Genomic DNA, 21,599 nt, shown 5'->3' with positions numbered 1-21,599 from the left:
GGAATAGGCAGGAGAGGGCCCAAAGGGGGCTGCTGCTGATCCTAGGACCCTGGGCTGGGTGTCCTGTCCCAGAAGCACTGGATGGGGAGGTTGGGTGCAGAGCTCAGCCACACTGCAAGACGTGGGAGGATCCCGGTGTGGGAAAAGGAAGGGGGATCAAGGGGGATCCCAAGCATTCTGAGGGAGGTGGTGGCCCCTCCCTGGCTTCAGTCTCCCCTGTACAATGGGGGTGGTGGTAATGTTGACCTTACAGAGCTGTTCTGGGGTGGGGCAGGTGCATCTAAGGCTTAATAAATGAACCTCCTATTAGGTATCCGCTCCCCCAGCCAAAGCCTGGCTGTGCTGCTCAAAACCCCCTAGCTGGAAAATTCATTCATTCTTTCCAGGTGCACTTATTAATCTTTCCCCCTGGCGCCCCAGGAGCACCCACTCTGGGGGAGACAGCTGGATGGTCACTCGGAACTCTGCAAAATCACGCCTGAGCAAAGGGAGGGACGGCCGGAGGGGGAATGGGGCGGGATACCCCTATAACAGAAGCCTTGGTCCGTCCATCAGCCCAGACCCGAGACCTGGGGTTCCTTGCTCCTCACACCCAAAGCCACGCAGGAGGACCTGTGCCCACCTCCCCCGTACACACCCCGACAGCGCCATCCTTCAAGGAGTTTGTCGCAGATTCCCCGCCCCCCCCCATGGCCACCAGGCGGCAGCAGTGGCACATGTCCCCCAGGCCCACCCCGCCCTGCTCCCAGCCACCTCTCATGGAGTTTGCAAAACAGACTTCTCCGTTTTTTTCTTTTTTTCCCCTTTAAAAATTCAAATATACTTGACATACAATATTGGTTTCAGATGTACAACATGATGACCCCATAATTATATATTTATGAGATGCTCAACGAGATCAAGTTTTTGGTTTTAATGGGGGACGAGGCAAGATGGTGTTGGAAGTGGAGATTAAAACCCAGAATCTCTGAATTTTGTGGCAAAGGAGACAAGGCCTCTGGGCTAGGGAGGCCCAAGGCAGAAGGCCAGGTCCTGCCCTTTTGGGGGTGCTCAGTTTCCCTATCTGTGCCTTTAGAAGGGGAGACGGAGGCCCCAGGGCCCCAGCTACAGTGACTGCTCACTGCTCCACGAGTGCCCCTTCCCTGGATTGGCCACCTCCTAGCTTTTGCTCAAGCCGTGCTCCAGGGGTGAGTTTGGGGCACCAGGCATGCCCTCCCTTGAAGACCAATTCTCATTCCTTAGGGCTGGACTCCAGCCTAGTGGCACGGCCAAGCGGACAGACCGGACGGGATGCCGGGTCAGGAACCACATGAGAAAGACCCTAGAGACCTGACTTCACAGGGGCTCAGAGCTACCCGCAAGTCCAGAATGGCACCTAAGCCCCCCATGAACAGCCTCCAGGGAAACTCTAGGAAGCTGTATGTCCCGATGGTGGTCATCCAGTCTTGTGCCCAGTAGTAGCAGAGCACCCAGCTTGGTGCCCTCTGGTACTGATGACAAATTCAGCCCCCCACACAGCCCCTGGGTCCAAGCCCTGGGCATTAGATTCTCACTGAGCATCACCTGAAGCTCTTGCTGAAAGGAACGGGGAAATGGACACCCTGTTCCTACCGGGAGCAGGCTGAGACTGCCTGGAAGAGAAGCCTGCAGGGAGGACAGCGGCCCAGACAGACAGACCCCAGTCCTCAGATCTAGCCATGCCTGACGCCCACCACTCTGGGATTTTTTTTCATCACAGTCTCTTTTTACTGAAGCCACCTCAGATTCTGTCTTTCCATCTAGAAAATGGCCTACAGGAGATTCCTCTCTGGGCCTTTGTAAAGTAGAAAGGAGTTCAGAGCACTGGTTTTGGGCCCTATCTCTAGGTTTGGGCAACCCTGCCAGGCAGAGCCCTGGCCCAGGGTTAACTGAGTACCTGCTGTATACACAATACTTTGGACTCACAAGTGTCTGTCCAGCAGCTCCTCCCAGCAGCTCCAGGAGTCAGGACTGTGGGAGACCTCATTCAGAGCTCCATTCATTCACTGATGTAGGAAGTCAGTGCTCAGCACCTGTTGTATACGAACCCCTTTCTCTCACAGGTCAGAATAAGTCCCATCTGCCTGGGGTGGGGGTTATAGGTCATAGCCTAGGGACCTATGGGTTTTATTCTTAGGCTTGGGAGGGTGTCCTCACAATTTGTGAGCTGCCCATTCTTCCTTTTTTTGTTTTTTGGTGTTTTGTCATTTTTATGAAGATTTTTTCACAGTCACTGAGTGAATAAACACACAAGACCTGACTATATGCTGCCTGTAAGGAACTCACTTCAAACCCTAAGACATACACAGACTAAAATTGAAGGGATGGAAAAAGATATTTCATGCAAACAATAGGAAGAAAAAAGCAGGAGTTACAATGCTTGTATCAGACAAACAGACTTCAAAACAAAGAAAGTAACAAGAGACAAAGAAGAGCATTACATAATGATAAAGGGGTCAGCCCAACAAGAGCAGATAACCATTATAAATATATATGCACCCAATGTAAGAGCACCAACATATGTGAAACAAATACTAACAGAATTAAAGGGGGAAATAGAATGCAATACATTCACCACTCACTCCAAAGGACAGATCAATCAGACAGAAAATAAGGAAGGACGCAGAGGCACTGAACAACACATTAGAACAGATGGACCTAACGGACATCTACAGAACTCTCCACCCAAAAGCAGCAGGATACCCATTCTTCTCAAGTGCATATGGAACATTTTCATGAATAGATCATTTACGAAGCCACAAAAAGAGCCTCAGTAAATTCACAAGGGTTGAAATTGTACCAACCAGCTTCTAAGACCACAAAAGTATGAAACTGGAAATAAATTATGTAAAGAAAACAAAAAAGCCCACAAACACACGGAGGCTTAACAACATGCTCCTAAATAATCAATGGATTAATGACCAAATAAAAACATACATCAAGCAATATGTGGAGACAAATGACAACAGTAACTCAACACCGCAAAAATCTGTGGGACGCAGCGAAGGCTGTGCTAGTAGGGATGTACACTGCAATACAGACCTACCAAAGGTAAAAAGAACAATCCCATATGAACTCACAATTAATGAAACTAGAAAAAAAAGAACTACTGAGCCCCAAAGTCAGTAGGAGTGACATAATAAAGTTCAGAAAATAAATAAACAAAATAGAGAAGAATAAAACAATAGAGAATAGATGAAAGCAGGAGCTGGTTCTTTGAGAAAATTAACAAAAGAGACAAACCCCTAGGCAGACTTATCAAGGAAAAAGAGTCTACACATGTGAACAGAATCAGAAATGAGAAAAGAAAAATCACTACAGACACCACAGAAATACAAAGAATGATTAGAGAATACGATGAAAAATTATGTGCTAACAAACTGGATAACCTAGAAGAAATGGACAACTTTCTAGAAAAATACAACCTTCCAAGGCTAACCCAGAAAGAACAGAAAATCTGAACAGACCAATTACTAGGAACAAAATTCAACTGGTAATCGAAAAACTACCTAAGAACAAAACTCCTAAGCCAGATGGCTTCACCACTGAATTTTATGAAACATTCAGTGAAGATCTAATACCCGTCCTCCTTAAAGTTTTCCAAAAACTACAAGAGGAAGGAATATTTCCAAACTCATTCTATGAGGCCAGCATCACCCTAATACCAAAAACAAGCAAAGAAACCACCACACACACAAAAAGTTACACACCGATATCGCTGACAAACACAGATGCAAAAATACTCAACAAAATATTAGCACACCAAATTCAAAAATACATCAAAGAGATCATCCATCATGATCAAGTAGGATTTATTCCAGGGATGCAAGGATGGTACAATATTAGAAAATCCATTAACATCATCCATCACATCAAGAAAGAGGAGTACAAAAACCACATGATCATCTCCATAGATGCTGAAAAAACACTCGACAAAATTCAACATCCATTCATGATAAAAACTCTCAACAAAATGGGTATAGATGGCAAGTACCTCAACATAATAAAGGCTATTTATGAAAAACCCACAGCCAACATTATATTGAATAGCGAGAAGCTGAAAGCATTTCCGCTGAGATCGGGAACTAGACAGGGATGCCCACTCTCCCCACTGTTATTTAACATTGTACTAGAGGTCCTAGCCACGGCAATCAGACAAAACAAAAAAATACAAGGAATCCAGATTGGCAAAGAAGAAGTCAAACTGTCACTATTTGCAGATGACATGGTACTGTACATAAAAAACCCTAAAGACTCCACCCCAGAACTACTAGAACTGATATCGGAATACAGCAAAGTTGCAGGATACAAAATCAACACACAGAAATCTGTGGCTTTCCTATATACCAACAATGAACCAACAGAAAGAGAAATCAGGAAAACAACTCCATTCACAATTGCATAAAAAAAAATAAAATACCTAGGAATAAACCTAACCGAAGAAGTGAAAGACTTATATTCTGAAAACTACAAGTCACTCTTAAAAGAAATTAAAGGGGACACTAACAGATGGAAACGCATCCCGTGCTCATGGCTAGGAAGAATTAATATCGTCAAAATGGCCATCCTGCCCAAAGCAATATACAGATTTGATGCAATCCCTATGAAACTACCAGCAACATTCTTCAATGAACTGGAACAAATAATTCAAAAATTCATATGGAACCACCAAAGACCCCGAATAGCCAAAGCAATCCTGAGAAAGAAGAATAAAGTAGGGGGGATCTCACTCCCCAACTTCAACCTCTATTATAAAGCCATAGTAATCAAGACAATTTGGTACTGGCACAAGAACAGAGCCACAGACCAATGGAACAGACTAGACAATCCAGACATTAACTCAGACATATATGGTCAATTAATATGTGATAAAGGAGCCATGGACATACAATGGCGAAATGACAGTCTCTTCAACAGATGGTGCTGGCAAAACTGGACAGCTACATGTAGGAGAATGAAACTGGACCATCGTCTAACCCCATATACAAAAGGAAACTCAAAATGGATCAAAGACCTGAATGTAAGTCATGAAACCATTAAACTCTTGGAAGAAAACATAGGCACAAACCTCTTAGACATAAACATGAGTGACCTCTTCTTGAACATATCTCCCCGGGCAAGGAAAACAACAGCAAAAATGAACAAGTGGGACTATATTAAGCTGAAAAGCTTCTGTACAGCAAAAGATACCATCAATAGAACAAAAAGGAACCCTACAGTATGGGAGAATATCTTTGAAAATGACACATCCGATAAAGGCTTGACGTCCAGAATATATAAAGAGCTCACACGCCTCAACAAACAAAAAACAAATAACCCAATTAAAAAATGGGCAAAGGAACTGAACAGACGGTTCTCCAAAAAAGAAATACAGATGGCCAACAGACACATGAAACGATGCTCCACATCGCTAATTATCAGAGAAATGCAAATTAAAACTACAATGAGGTATCACCTCACACCAGTAAGGATGGCTGCCATCCAAAAGACAAACAACAACAAATGTTGGCGAGGCTGTGGAGAAAGGGGAACCCTCCTACACTGCTGGTGGGAATGTAAACTTGTTCAACCATTGTGGAAAGCAGTATGGAGGTACATCAAAATGCTCAAAACAGACTTACCATTTGACCCAGGAATTGCACTCCTTGGAATTTACCCTAAGAATGCAGCAATCAAGTATGAGAAAGATCAGTGCACCCCTATGTTTATCGCAGCACTATTTACAATAGCCAAGAATTGGAAGCAACCTAAATGTCCATCGATAGATGAATGGATAAAGAAGATGTGGTACATATACACAATGGAATACTACTCAGCCATAAGAAAAGGGCAAATCCAACCATTTGCAGCAACATGGATGGAGCTGGAGGGTATTTTGCTCAGTGAAACAAGCCAAGCAGAGAAAGAGAAATACCAAATGATTTCACTCATCTGTGGAATATAAGAACAAAGGAAAAACTGAAGGAACAAAACAGCAGCAGAATCACAGAACTCAAGAATGGACTAACAGGTACCAAAGGGAAAGGGACTGGGGAGGATGGGTGGGTAGGGAGGGATAAGGGGGGGAGAAGTAGGGGGGTATTAAGATTAGCATCCATAGCGGGGTGGGAGAAAGGGGAGGGCTGTACAACACAGAGAAGACAAGTAGTGATTCTACAACAGGTTGCTACGCTGATGGACAGTGACTGTAAAGGAGTATATAGGGGGGACCTGGTATAGGGGAGAGCCTAGTAAACAAAGTATTCGTAAGTATTCGTCATGTAAGTGTAGATTAATGATTAAAAAAAAAAAATGCAGTTCCTATGTGGTGACCTCTAATGAGTTCTACACAATAATATAAAGGACATATAAAAGTGTAGGCAAAGGGTCTGTTTGTGTTTATACAGAGGATCAAAGCCTAATTTGGCTACCCCGAAAATGAACTAAGAAACGATATGAAAGAGAACTTCCAACATCAGCACTCTCGGGAAGACTCATGCCAGAAGATGATCATCAAAAAACCCCAACAAAGATCCACGCACTGCTACAGCTGTAGATGCACTCATCCCACCAGCTCCTGGACTTGCCATGGGAATGAAGGAGATATCTAAGCTGGCCTGTGCATACAGTAAAACAACAAATTTGACTGGATCTATACTGTTGGAACTCAACCAAGAATTAGGAGAAGTGCAAATTGTAGCGCTCCAAAATCTTACAACTACAGACTATTTACTGTTAAAAGAACATATGGGATGTGAACAGTGCCCAGGAATGGGTTGTTTTAATTTGTCTGATTTTTCTCAAACTATTCAAATTCAGTTAGATAATAACCATCATATCATTGATAAGTTTTCACAAATGCCTAGGGTGCCTAACTGGTTTTCTTGGTTTCACTGGAGATGGCTGGTAATTACAGGTATGCTTTGGTTATGTAACTATACTCCTATTATGTTAATGTGTGTGCGCAATTTAAGTAGTAGCTTAAAATATATACATGCTGAAGTTACTCTACAAGAAGATATGTCAAAGAAATAATCAATCTTCCCATGTTTTCTCCCGCCTGCTACTTCTATAGCTTTTCTTCTTCCTTCCTAATTACAACGAATTCTTAAATAGAATTCGTGCCTCATATCAAATTTACCGAGTATCATAACTCCTCCAAGTGGTAAAGATACCTCAAGACAAATGCTGGGCATAGAAGCCACAGGGCATAAATATGCAAAGAAATAAAAAGCTAACCATTTCAAACAATAAGGCTTCTCTCTCACTTACCAACTTAACATTTCCCTGTGTGGCCCCGGAAGATGACTGGTTAGCCAGAGACGGGTAAGATTCCTCAAGGGAGGAACAACCTAAGACAGGCACAGTCGCTGGGGGGTCATCAGGTGAGAAATTGGGGATCAACAGAGGTGAGGCTTAGAACCTCACCCCCCCTGTTCTGAGAGAAATCTTCTGCATATGTGGATGTTTTATTGCCCTTGTCTAGCTTGGATTAACACATAGTCTACAGGCACACACCTGATCATCTACATTTGCTCTCTTACAACACTAAACTATGTTTTCTACCTTTATGTTGTATCTACCTACCACCTCAGCATCTTATTAAAAATAATAAAGAGAGAAATGTGGTATCCACATATAAATCAAGTATAAAAATCAAATGTGTATTCATATTTGAACTGACTGTTTATAGTTCATAATGCATGAGCAAAACCAAAAGTTTCTGTGATGACTGCCCTTGTACTGTTCACCATGTAACTTATTCACTATGTAAGAATTTGTTCTCCATGTAAGAACTTGTTCGTTATGCTTCAGAAGATTGGAGACTGACGAAAATTAGGCTTGGGGTGGATTAATGATTGTGCATTGAGCATTGACTCCCCTATACAGAATTTTATTGTTGTTAACAACCATTTGATCAATAAAAATGAGAGATGCCCTAACAACAACAACCAAGAAAAAGTACACACTTCCAATTGTAAAATAAATAAGCAACCGGGATGTAATGTATAGCATAAGGAATATAGTCAAAATATTGTAACAACTTGGTATGGTGATAGCTGGTACTTAGAATTATCATGTATATAAATGTTGAATCACTGTGTTGTACACCTGAAACTAATGTAATGTAATACTGTGTGTCAACTACCCTTCAATAAAAAATAATTATCTAAAAAAAAAAAAAAAAAAAAAAAAGAACATAAGGGATGTGAACATTCCCCAGGAATGGGTTGTTTTAATTTGTCTGATTTCTCTCAGACTGTTCAAGTTCAGTTGGACAATATCCACCATATCATAGATAAGTTTTCACAAATGCCTAAGGTGCCTAACTCGTTTTCTTGGTTTCACTGGAGATGGCTGGTAATTACAGATATGCTTTGGTTATGTAACTATACTCCTATTATGTTAATGTGTGTGCGCAATTTAAGTAGTAGCTTAAAACCTATACATGCTGAAGTACTCTACGAGAAGATATGTCAAAGAAATAATCAATCTTCCCAGGTTTTTTGCTGCCTGCTACTTCTATAGCTTTTCTTCTCCTTTCCTAATTACAACCCTTAAATAGAATTCGTGCCTCATATCGAATTTACCGAGTATCATAATTCCTCCAAGTGGTAAAGACACCTCAAGACAAATGCTGGGCATAGAAGCCACAGGGCATAAATATGCAAAGAAGTAAAAAGCTAACCTTTTCAAACAATAAGGCTTCCCTCTCACTTATCAACTTCACATTTCCCTGTATGGCCCCGGAAGATGACTGGTTAGCCAGAGACGGGTAAGATTCCTCAAGGGAGGAACAACCTAAGACAGGCACAGTCGCAGGGGGGCCATCAGGTGAGAAATTGGGGATCAACAGAGGTGAGGCTTAGAACCTCACCCCCCCTGTTCTGAGAGAAATCTTCTGCATACGTGGGTGTTTTATTGCCCTTGTCTAGCTTGGATTAACACATAGTCTACAGGCACACACCTGATCATCTACATTTGCTCTCTTACAACACTAAACTATGTTTTCTACCTATACCTTGTATCTACCTACCACTTCAGCATTTTATTAAAAATAATAATAATAGAGAAATGTGGTATCCACATATAAATCAAGTATAAAAACCAAATGAGTATTCATATTTGAACTGACTGTTTATAGTTCATAATGCATGAGCAAAACCGAAAGTTTCTGTGATGACTGCCCTTGTACTGTTCACTATGTAACTTATTCATTATGTAAGAATTTGTTCTACAAGTAAGAACTTGTTTGTTATGCCTCAGAAGATTGGAGACTGACGAAAATTAGGCTCGGGGTGGATTAATGATTGTACATTGAGCATTGACTCCCCTATATAGAATTTTATTGTCGTTAACAACCATTTGATCAAGAAATATGAGTGATGCCCTCACAAAAAAAAAAAAAAAAAAGGACAGACTTCCAATGCTAAAATAAATAAGTAACCAGGATGTAATGTATAGCATAAGGAATATAGTCAAGATATTGTAACAGCTTGGTAGGGTGATAGCTGGAACCTAGAATTATGTATATAAATGTTTTATCACTGTGTTGTACACTTGAAACTAATGTAATGTAATACTGTGCATCAACTACCCTTCAATAAAAAATAATAATTAAAAAAAAAAAACATAAAGGATCCACTCCAAAACTAGTAGATCTAATATCTGAATTCAGCAAACTTGCAGGATACAAAATTAATACATAGAAATCTGTTGCATTCGTATACACTAATGATGAACTAGGAGAAAGAATCAGTAAATCAATTCCATTCACAATTGCATCAAAAGAATAAAATACCTAGGAATAAACCTAACCAAGGAAGTGAAAGACCTATACCATGAAACTACAAGACACTCATTAGAGAAACTAAGGACACCAATAAATGGTAACGCATCCCATGCTTATGGATAGGAAGAATTAATATTGTCAAAATGGCCATCCTATCTAAAGCAATCTACAGATTCAATGCAATCCCTATCCAAATACCAACAGCATTCTTCAACAAACAAGAGCAAATAGTTCTAAAACTCATTTGGAACCACAAAAGACCCTGAATAGGCAAAGCAATCCTGAGAAGGAAAAGAAAAGCAGGGGGGATTATGCTCCCCAACTTCAAGCTCTACTACAAAGCCACAGTAATCAAGACAATTCAGTACTGGCACAAGAACAGACTCACAGACCAGAGAGCTAAGATGTAAACCCAAGAATATATGGACAATTAATATATGATAAAGGGGCCATGGATATACTATGGGGAAATGACACTCTCTTCAACAACTGGTGTTGGCAAAACTGGATTACTGTGTAGTCCCACACGCAAAAGTAAACTCAAAATGGATCAAAGACGTGAATATATGCCATGAAACCATAAAACTTTAAGAAGAAAACATAGGCAGAAATCTCTTGAATATAAATATGAGAGACATTATCATGAATCCATCTCCTTGGGCAAGGGAAAGAAAGCAAACATGAACAAATGGGACTACATCAAGCGAACAGGCTTGTGTAAAGCAAAAGACACCATCAGTACAACAAAAAGACATACTACAGTATGGGAGAATATATTCATAAATGACATACCCGATAAGGGGTTGACATTCAAATTATATAAAGAGCTCATGCACCTTAACAAACAAAAAGCAAATCATCCAATCAAAAAATTGGCAGAGGAGCTGAACAGACACTTTTCCAAAGAAGAAATTCAGATGGCCAACAGGCACATGAAAACATGCTCCACATCGCTAATCATCAGAGAAATGCAAATCAGAACCACAAAGACATATCACCTCACACCAGTTAGGATGGCCAATATCCAAAACACACACAACAAATGTTGGCGAGGTTGCGGAGAAAGGGGACCCCTCCTACACTGCTGGTGGGAATGTAAACTAGTTCAAACATTGTGGAAAGCAGTATGGGGGTTCCTCAAAAAACTCTAAATAGAAATACCATTTCACCCGGGAATTCCACTCCAGGAATTTACTTAAAAATGCAGTTTAACAGTCTCAAAAAGACAGATGCACCCCTATGCTTATCACAGCACTATTTACAATAGCCTAGACATGGAAGCAACCTAAGTGTCCATCACTACATGAATGGATAAAGATGTGGTACATATATGCAATGGAGTATTATTCAGTTATAAGAAGAGAACAAATCCTACCATTTGCAACAAAATGGATGGGGCTAGAGGGTATTATGCTCAGTGAAAGAAGCCAGGCGGAGAAAGACAAGTACAAAGCGATTTTCCCTCATTTGTGGAGAATAACAGCAAAGAAAAACTGAAAAAAACACCAGCAGACTCACAGAACCCCCTGCTTGGCGGCCGCATCCCAGCAAACCCACCGCCCCCACCGCCCCGCTCCAAAGGGGTCCCCGCGCCAGCGCCCGTCCTACCTTGAACCAGCACCTGGAGCAAGTGCAGCTGGAGCGTCATGAGCGGCCACCACCAGCGCCACCGGCCTGCGCTCAACTTTGGAGTCGGTCGCCCGCCGCGCCGCCGCCGCTCGGGGCCAGGCGGGGACCCCCGCGGGCCATACTGAGGGGCGGCCGTCGCCTGCCTCCGGCCCCAAGTCCTCACGCGCTCGAGGGGAGGCCCGATATCGGGCGGCTGCCCTCGCGGGACAGGGCGGAGGCGGCGGCGAAGTTGTCAGCAGGGAAATTCCGTCAGACCGCCTTCAGCAGCCCCGCAGCCAGGGCGCCCGGGCAGCGCCGCGCCTCCCGAGGAGTCCGACTGGAACAGAGGAGACGCCGCTTCTGCCGTCCTCCCCGCCCGGCGCAGAGGATAAGTGCCCCGCACAGGGCGCGCGCTGCACACAGGCGCCCGCCGCGGTCGCTGATTGGCCGAGGGGAGGAGGCTCGCGGCCCCGCGCCCCGCCCCCACCGCCTCGCCAGTTTTCTAACGCGCCAGGCCGCCCGCTTGGACTTTCGCGCAGAGCCCGCGAGCCCGGGGCGGCTTCCTGCGCCGCTTCGCCCCCTAGTGACGTGCGGCAGGCACTGCAGGCACTGCTGCCCTTGACCCTTTGGTAACCACGAATCCAAAGCCTGCAAAGGTAGTTAAGTACATAACTACGGATAATCACTCTAAATGTTAATGGACTGAATGCACCAACCAAAAGACACAGAGTTAGAGTGGATAAAAAAGCAAGACCCAGATATATGCTGCCTACAAGAGACTCACTTCAAACCCAAAGACATACACAGACTAAAAGTGAAGGGATGGATAAACATATTTCATGCAAACAATAGGGAGAAAAAAAAGGAGTTGCAGTACTTGTATCAGACAAAATAGACTTCAAAACAAAGAAAGTTATAACAAGAGAGAGAATAACGACATTCCATAATGATAAAGGGGTCAGTAGAACAAGAGGATATAACCATTATAATTATCTATGCACCCAACACAGGAGCACCTACATACATGAAACAGATACAAGGGGGAAATAGAATGCAATGCACTCATTTTAGGAGACTTCAACACAGCACTCACTCCAAAGGACAGATCAACCAGGCAGAAAATAAGTAAGGACACAGAGGCACTGAACAACATCCTAGAACTGATGGATCTAACAGACATCTACAGAACTCTACACCCAAAAGCTGCAGGATACACATTTTTCTCAAGGGCACATGGAACATTTTCCAGAATAGACCACATACTAGGCCACAAAAAGAGACTCAGTAAATTCAAAAAGATTGATATTCTACCAACCAACTTCTCAGATCACAAAGGTATAAAACTAGAAATAAATTGTACAAAGAAAACAAAAAAGGCACACAAACACATCGAGGCTTAACAACATGCTCCTAAATAATCAATGGATCAATGACCAAACTGAAACAGAGATCAAGCAATATATGGAGACAAATGAAAACAGCACAACGACCCAACTTCTGTGGGACACAGCGAAGCAGTTCTAAGAGGAAAGTATACAGTACTCCAGGCCTATTTAAAGAAGGAAGAACAATCCCAAATGAATAGTCTAATTTCACAATCATTGAAACTGGAAAAAGAAGAACAAATGAGGCCCCAAGTCAGCAGAAGGAGGGAAATAATAAAGACAAGAGAATAAATAAATAAAATTGAGAAGAATAAAATAGAAAAAAATTAATGAAACCAAGAGCTGGTTCTTTGAGAAAACAGACAAAATAGATAAACCCCTAGCCAGACTTATTAAGAGGAAAAGAGAATCTATACACATCAACAGTATCAGAAATGAGAAAGGAAAAAAATCACTATGGACACAACAGAAATACAAGGTTTATTAGAGAATACTACGAAAATCAATATGCTAAGAAACTGGGTAAACTAGAAGACTTGGACAACTTCGAGAAAAATACAATCTTCCAAGACTGACCAAGGAAGAAACATAAAATCGAAACAGACCAATCAACAGCAACAAAATTGAATTGGTAATCAAAAAACTATCCAAATACAAAATCCACCTGGACCAGATAGATTGACTGCTGCATTCTGTGAGACATTTAGAGAAGACATAATACCCATTCTCCTTAAAGTTCTCCAAAAAACAGAAGAGGAGGGAACACTCCCAAACTCATTCTATAAAGCCAGCATCACTCAAGTACCAAAATCAAGCAAAGACGCTACAAAAAGAGAAAACTACAGACCAATATCCCTGATGAACATAGATGCAAAAATACTCAACAAAATATCTGCAAATAGAACTCAAAAATACATCAAAAGGATCATACACCATGACCAAGTGGGATTCATCTCAGGGATGCAAGGATGGTACAACATTCGAAAATCCATCATCACCATATACCACATCAACAAAAAGAAGGATAAACACCATATGATCATCTCCATAGATGCTGTAAAAGCATTCGACAAAGTTCAGCAGCCATCATGATAAAAGCTCTCAACAAAATGGGTATAGAGGGCAAGTACCTCAACATAATGAAGGCCATATATGACAAACCCACAGCCAACATTATACTTAACAGCGAGAATCTGAAAGCTTTTCCCCTAAGGTTGGGAACAAGCCAAGGATGCCCACTCTCCCCGCTTTTATTCAACATAGGATTGAAGGTCCTAGCCACAGCAATCAGATAACACAAAGAAATACAAGGCATCCAGATTGGTAAGGAAGAAGTCAAACTGTCACTTTTTCCAGATGACATGATGTCGTATATAAAAAACATTGAAGAATCTACTCCAAAACTACTAGAACTAGTATCTGAATTCAGCAAAGTTACAGGATACAAAATGAATACACAAGAATCTGTTGCATTCCTGTACACTAATGATGAACCAGCAGAAACAGTATTCAGGAAAACATTTCCATTCACAACTGCATCAAAAAGAATAAAATATCTAGGAATAAACCTAATCAAGGAAGTGAAAGACCGATACCCTGAAAATTACAAGACACTCTCAAGAGAAATTAAAAAGAACACTAATAAATGGAAATTAATCCCATGGTCTTGTGTAGGAAGAATTAATATTGTCAAAATAGCCGTCCTCCTAAAGCAATCTACAGATTCAATGCAATTGTGTTCAAAATGCCAACAGCATTCTTCTACAAACTGGAACAAATAGTTCAAAAATTCATATGGAACCACAAAAGACCCAGACTAACCAAAGCAATCCTGAGAAGGAAGAATAAAACGGGGGGGATCTCACTTCCCAACTTCAAGCTCTACTACAAAGCCACAGTAATCAAGACAATTTGGTCCTGGCACACGAAAAGACCCATAGACCAGGGGTACAGAATAAAGAGTCCAGATATTAACCCAAGTACATATGGTCAATTAATATACAATAAAGGAACCATGGATATACAGTGGGGAAATGACAGCCTGGTGTTGTCAAAACTGGACAGCTACATGTAAGAGAATGAAACTAGATCATTGTCTAACCCCATATACAAAAGTAAACTCAAAATGGATCAAAGACCTGAATGTATGTCATGAAACCATAAAACTCTTATTAGAAGAAAACATAGCAAAAATCTCTTGAATATAAATGTGAGAAACTTTATCCTGAACAAATATCCTTGGGCAAGGGAAACAAAAGCAAAAATGAACAAATGAGACTACATCAAGGGAAAAGGCTTCTGGTACAGCAAAGGACACCATCAGCAGAACAAAAGGTATCTTACACTATAGGAGAATATATTTCTAAATGACACATCCGATAAGGGGTTAACATACAAAATATACAAAGAACTCACGTGCCTCGACACCCAAAAAGAAATAACATATTAAAAATGGTCAGAGGATATGAACAGACACTTCTCCAAAGAAAGAAATTCAGATGATCAACTGGCACATGAAAAGATGCTCCACGTCGCTAATTATCAGGGAAATGCAACTTAAAACCACAATGGGGTATCACTTCAACCAGTTTAGGATGGTCAACATCGAAAAGACTAGGAACAACAAATGCTGGCGAGAATGCGGAGAAAAGGGAACCCTGCTACACTGCTGGTGGGAACGTAAACTAGTTCAACCATTGTGGAAAGCAGTGTGGAGGTTGCTCAAAAAACTAAAAATAGAAATATCGTTTGACCCAGGAATTCCACTCCTAGGAATTTGCCCAAAGAAAACAACCTCTCAGATTCAAAAAGACATGTGCACCCCTAAGTTTACTGCAGCACTATCTACAAGAGACGAGATATAGAAGCAACCTAAGTGCCCATCAGTAGATGAAAGGATAAAGAAGAGGTGATACATATACACAATGGAGTAGTATTCAGCCATAAGAAGAAAATAAATCCTATCATTTACATCAACATGGATGGAGCTAGAGGGTGTTATGCTCAGTGAAAAAAGCCAGGCGGAGAAAGGTACTGCTCTGAACTTCCCAGAGCAGTGCTGGGTCAGGGCTGTGTTTCTTGCCCCAGCACACAGCTGACATGAGGGTGGTTGTTGACTAAGTGACTAGCGGGGGTGAAGATGCTGATGAGGGTGGGAGTGTTGGGGTCTTACACTTGTTCCCAGGAACCCCCAGAATCAGACCTGCCACCCATACAGAGAGTCAAACACCAGCCTTCTCTCTCTCTCTCTTACTACCGTCTCTCATCCTCTTTGTCTCCCCCATCTCTGCTTCTCCGCGTTGTGTTCTCGCTGTCTCTTTTATTCAGTTTCTCCGTCTGTCTCTCATTGTCTCTGTCTCCCCCTGTCTCTGGCTCACTGTCTCTGCATGTCTGTTTCTTGCTCACCATTTCTCCATGTATCTCAGTCTCTGTCTCCTGCCCTGGCCAGGCCGGGCCTGGGACGGGATGTGGAGTGACAGGCAGGCAGGGCTCCTGCCACTTGTTTTCCTGCCCTCACTGGCAAGGGGCCCAGCTGGGCCGCTGTTCAGGAATTCTCTGGCCACCCTGCTCCAGTCACCAGACACAGAAGCCAACGGCCTCTCCTCCCAGCACATTCTGTCCTGAGCAGGAAGCACTGGGGGCGGGCAGAGGCCAGGGCGGTGAGGGCATTCCTGCTGGGCTCCAGTTACAGGACAGATTGTCCTGGTGGCCTTCCTTCCCACCAGCACTGCCCCCTCACACCTCCCCTCCCTGGTTTGGGCTTAGGTCTTCCTGAATGGGGCCTCTGTGTTAGCTCATCCTCACCTCAGGGCCTTTGCACCTGCTATGCTGTCCACCTGGAGTTCTCTGCAGGCTTAGATCACACCCACCTCAAGATGCACTCCTTGTCCTTAGGCCAGAATGCTCCCTTGATTCCCCTGCTTCTGCCCTGATGCATTTTCCTTCCTGATCTTTCCACCACTTCCCCAGAATTATATATTTACTTGTTTGTTGATATGTTATCTGTTACCCCAGGGCCCCACTGTAGCCTTAGCCCTGGGCACACACAATAGGTGCTCAGGGAATATGTTAGGATTGACATCATTTCCTCCCAAAGCTCAGCTCTGCTTGAGCCGCCCAGGCTCACACCCATAGCTCCTCATCCTCTCAGCCTGCCTGACCTCCCCCACCCCTGCCTCCTGACTCTGCTGCCCTCACTGTTCCCTGCACCCCCTGCTGTTCCTTGCACCCTGACACAGCAGCAATCTCCCAGTCCTTCCCCCTTTGCCCAGCGAGTTCCTGCCTCCAGATACACCTTTTCTGCGAGGAGCTGGGTCTCACTACTTTTCAGGCCCACTGGGCTCCACACACAGGGACAACCATGATGTACACACACGTGTGCAGAAATACATGAGCATGCGTGCAGACACAGAAACAGGCCAGCAGACTCTGGCACACATGGCTGAGACCTCAGCTAATGCAGACCAGGTGCATGTGTGTCTACATATGCGCATAAAGCATGTTAACCCCTATTGGAACAAAAACAATAGTAATGACCAGTTCCTGGTGCCCATTGGCCCAGCTGAGGGCTGGTGGGGTGTTCACGTGTGGAGTTCCCCACCTCGAAGAAACAGTCATGCCTTCCATGTTACAGGTGGAGACAGGACATAGGGTTTGAACCCATGCCAGGGTGTGCACAGACTTGTCTACATGCGCCTCTGCCCTCTTTTCCCCCACCTAGGACTTGTACCCCATCCTTTTTTTGATGTTGAGGAAAGGCCAGGGAAGTCCCCAGAAAGCATCGGGCCAGACGAGAGGCCCAGGAGGGAGCAGTGACTCAGCTGGCAGCCATCAGCGCCTGCCAAGCTGAGCGGCCCCAACGCAGGATTCATAGAGAACAACAATAAGGGGTATGGGGCTGCAGAGTAAATGGCCCACACAGCAGACCAAAGGGAGGGGCACGCCTCAGTGGGCCCACTGTACTCCAACATGTCAGCCCTGCGGAGCCTTATTCACAGGTGGGGAAACTGAGGCACTGAGAACAGGTGACTTCCCCAGGGCCTCCCAGCCAGGATGGTACAGACAGAGGACCTCTAAGTCCTAAGCCCTTCATAAAAGGGTCTTGGGCACATCGACAGTCCCTGCCTGCCTTTTGGTGGGCAAAAGAAGCCGGGTCCACCTCATGGCTCCAGAAGTGGACATATGACCAGTTCTGGCCAGTTAGAGCCCCTTGTGTCCACCAACTACAGTACAGTTCAGGGATAGGCAGGTGACTCTGACTGGGCCAATCACCCTGGGAGCTTGGGGTCTTTCCAGAAGGGATGATAGTGGAGGTGATGATAGGGGCCGTCTGTGGAGCTAGAGGGAACATTGGGGGCTGGAGGATTCTGAGAGGGCTTCTGGGAGGAGAGGACAACAGAGTTGGAGCTTTGAAGGATGAAGAGGAGTTCACCAGGGAGCTAGAGAAGGGCATTCCAGGCAAAGGAAACATCCTATGCAGCCTCAGCTGGCAAGAGAGAGCCACACATATCCTCAGCCATCCCAGCGGCTCTGTGGGCTGGAGCCTAGCAGCAGCAGGTGCAGATGTGTCTGTTCATTTGCTCCTGGTGTCTTTGCGTGGGTGAACCACTGCCCTGCGCCTGGCACTCCAGAGGGACGCAAGTTAGATCTCAGGATCTAGACACCCAACACCATATCTTCCTTCCTGTGTGACCCTGGGCTAGTTGCAACACCTCTCTGAGCTTCAGTTTCCTTGGCTGGAACTTGACCTTGCTGAGGACAGGGTCAGTCCTGGGTACAGAAGGAGGGCAAGGTCTATGGAACTAGATGGCAGGGTGCTGAGGCAGTGGGAGAGGGGCCGGCCCATCCAGAATACTCCATCAACAGTTCCTGATCTCTCTGAAAACAGGAAACCAGTTCTCACGGGAGCTCCCAGCAGTGCTTCCTGAGCCTCCTCTTGACGCATGCTGGTGTGTGTGTATGTATGGAAATAGGTGGAGCCGCAGTGTATGCTTGTGTTTGCATGTCAGCCTTGTCTGTGGAGGTGCCCAGAGGCACGTGCACGTGTGCTGCATGTACTTGACTGAGGGTTTCCACATCTCAGGCAACATGGGAGCAGATGTGGGCTGGTTGGAGCATTTGCAAGTCTGGGTCTCAATGTTGGGCATGGGAGTGTGTCGGCAGTGAGCACTGCTGTATGCTGCCAAGAGCTGGCTTGTGTAGGAGCATACCAGTCTGTGCAGGCTAGTGCTGATTAAGGACTGGTGCGTGCTGAGGTGTGCTGGCTAATAGGAACCCGTGTGACAGCTCCAAGGCCTCTGAATCCCCAGGCTGGCCCCGATTCAGCTGCGAGTGGTCACTCAGATTCTTTCTCTTTGCTGCTCCAAACCCACCATGGCTCTTCCTGGTCCCCAAGGCCCTGCATGGACCCTGTGACTACCATGCCCACCTTTCCTTCCACCTGCCTCCCTGCTATTCTGGGAGGCTGCCAAATATATTCCTACCTCAGTGCCTTTGCACCTGTTATGCCCACTGGCCAGGCTGCTCTTCCCTCCCCTTCTCTCCGTCTCTCAGGCTTGTCTACATGCACCTCCTACACGTTTGCCTCCTTTCTGTAATGAGAGCTCTGTGAAGGTAGGGCTGCAGCCTGCAAGTGCAGGAACCCTTTGGGCAATCACCTCCTCCTTCCTGCTTCTTGCCCTCCTCCCAGTCCTGATCCCAGTCCCCCAGCTTTTACTACTTTCCTCTGCATGCTAGGGTGAGTGGCTCCCTCTATAAGCCTCAGGTTATTCTTCTGTAAACTGGGGCCACTCGTGGTGTGGCCTCATTTGCCCAGTCACCCAGGGAGCAGAAAAGCCTCGATTCAAACCTGGGCCGGCCTGATCTCAAGCTTTGTCCTTGCTCATATCAAGTGGGGGAAACACCAAGGGTCAGGGACAGTCTGGGGTCACTCAGTCACAGGAGCCGGGTGGGGCCAAACTGGGGCCTCCGCTATGTCACATTCCTGGGACGCCTGCCTCTTGCTGGCAAACTTCTCCAATCCCTAATACCCGCTTTTTCCAACTCAGTCCTGACCCCATGGGCTGAGAGCATTTGTGCCTGGCCGTGTCTGTACGCTCCCGTCAGGCCAGAGCTGAGGCCTTTCAGGAGCCTAGCATCAGCCAGCCAGGAGCACGGGGCCATGGCGCCCACATGCTGAGTTTCTGGAGCTGGCCCTCTGCCCTTGCCGTGCCTGATCCCCAGGAGGTGCCTCTTGCTGCCATTCACCCTCAGGACCTGCCGAGCTCTGCGATTTCAAAGGGCAGGCAAGATACTCCCACTTGCCCCTGAGGCCCATGTGTTCTGGTAACTGCCCTGCCCAGGTCCGTGGCCCCTGTGGCCTTGGCTCATGTCGGGCTGGTTCACCTGTGAAATGGACCAGAGACATTCCGAGGCCCAGGTACTGTGCTGGGGGCTTCCTGCCCATGTCTCAATGCCGCAGCCCCTCACACACTCCTGAAACCTACAGAGCCCCCTGTGGCCTGGCCCCCATAGCCCCTATCATGAGGCTCAATCCCACCTCAGGGCCTTTGCTCTTGCTGTTCCTTCTGCTCATATAGCCCTTCCCTCACTCTTCACAAGCTCCTCTTTCAGGTCTAAGTTCAAATGTCCCCTCCACAGATGCCCCTTGGCCTGCCCCAACCGAAGCTGCCTAGTTCTCGCTCTCAGCCCCTCCCTTGTGCTTCTGATAATTCGGAATCATGACACACCGGTGAGTCCACAGCCGTCCTCCGCCTCCTTTCTGTAATGGGAGCTCCGTGAAGGTAGGGCTGCAGCCTGCAAGTGCAGGAACCCAGAGTGCGCCCCCGTAAAGGAAAGTCTCCTATCCTTGCCTCTGGCCTCCAGCTTCTTGCTGACTTCCTCCCACAGACCCTGCATGGTGTCTCAGGGGGCAGAAGGCCCTGCTCAGTTTTTTTGTGCACTGGCCTCTCCCAGGAAACTCTCCCCTCATGATCCTGAGCACCCTCTCCTTCCAGACTCGAAGCTTAGGAAGCTCCTCATTCTGGCCACCCCAGCTCACAGCACAGATGGGGAATCCAAGGCCAGGAGAGGTCCTGTTCATGCGGCCAGGCTCAGCATGTCCCTCCTCTGCTCACACACCAGCCACCGCTCCACAGGAGAAAGCCCAGCTCTGGCTCAGCATTCAAGGCCCTGCCCGTGTGTGGCAAGATCCTTTCTTTTCAATCTTCGCCTGATTCTCAGTCACTCTTGGGTCTTGTCTTGGTTGCATTTCCCGGTATTGACTGTTGATACAGTCCCAGGACACATTAACTGCTGTCAGAGACCAAATGTTTGCCACACGGAGCAGGTTAGCACATGAGGCTGCACGTGACTCTTACAGAGTGAGGGGACTCATATGCCTCGTATGGGAACATCATGGATCACTGTGCTCATTCTCTGCGGAGCAGGTGAACACCAGGAACCACTGACTACTGACAGAATACTAAGTGCAGTACCGGGAACAGGGACCTCCTAAGAGCTTAGATCAGGAATTGACAAACTTTTCCCAGAAAAAGTCAGATAATAAATAGTTGAGGCTCTAGAGGCCATACAATCTCTGTCCCAACTGCTCAACTCAGCCATAAACAATACACAAGTGAGGGGGCATGGCTGTGTCCCAAGGAAACCTTATTTGTGGACACGGAAATTTGAATTTCATCTGGTGTTCATGTGTCACAAATCTTCCTTTGGTATGTTTCCAAACATTGAATAGTGTAAAAGTCATTTCTAGGTGGTGGCCCTAGGGCTGGGGTTTGCCAGCCCCCGGATGAAGCTCCTGATGGGAAACAAAATGTCAG

The sequence above is a fragment of the Manis pentadactyla genome, chromosome 12, assembly GCF_030020395.1.
Source record: "Manis pentadactyla isolate mManPen7 chromosome 12, mManPen7.hap1, whole genome shotgun sequence".
NCBI lineage: Eukaryota > Metazoa > Chordata > Mammalia > Pholidota > Manidae > Manis > Manis pentadactyla.
Note: the sequence above shows the minus strand (reverse complement) of the source record.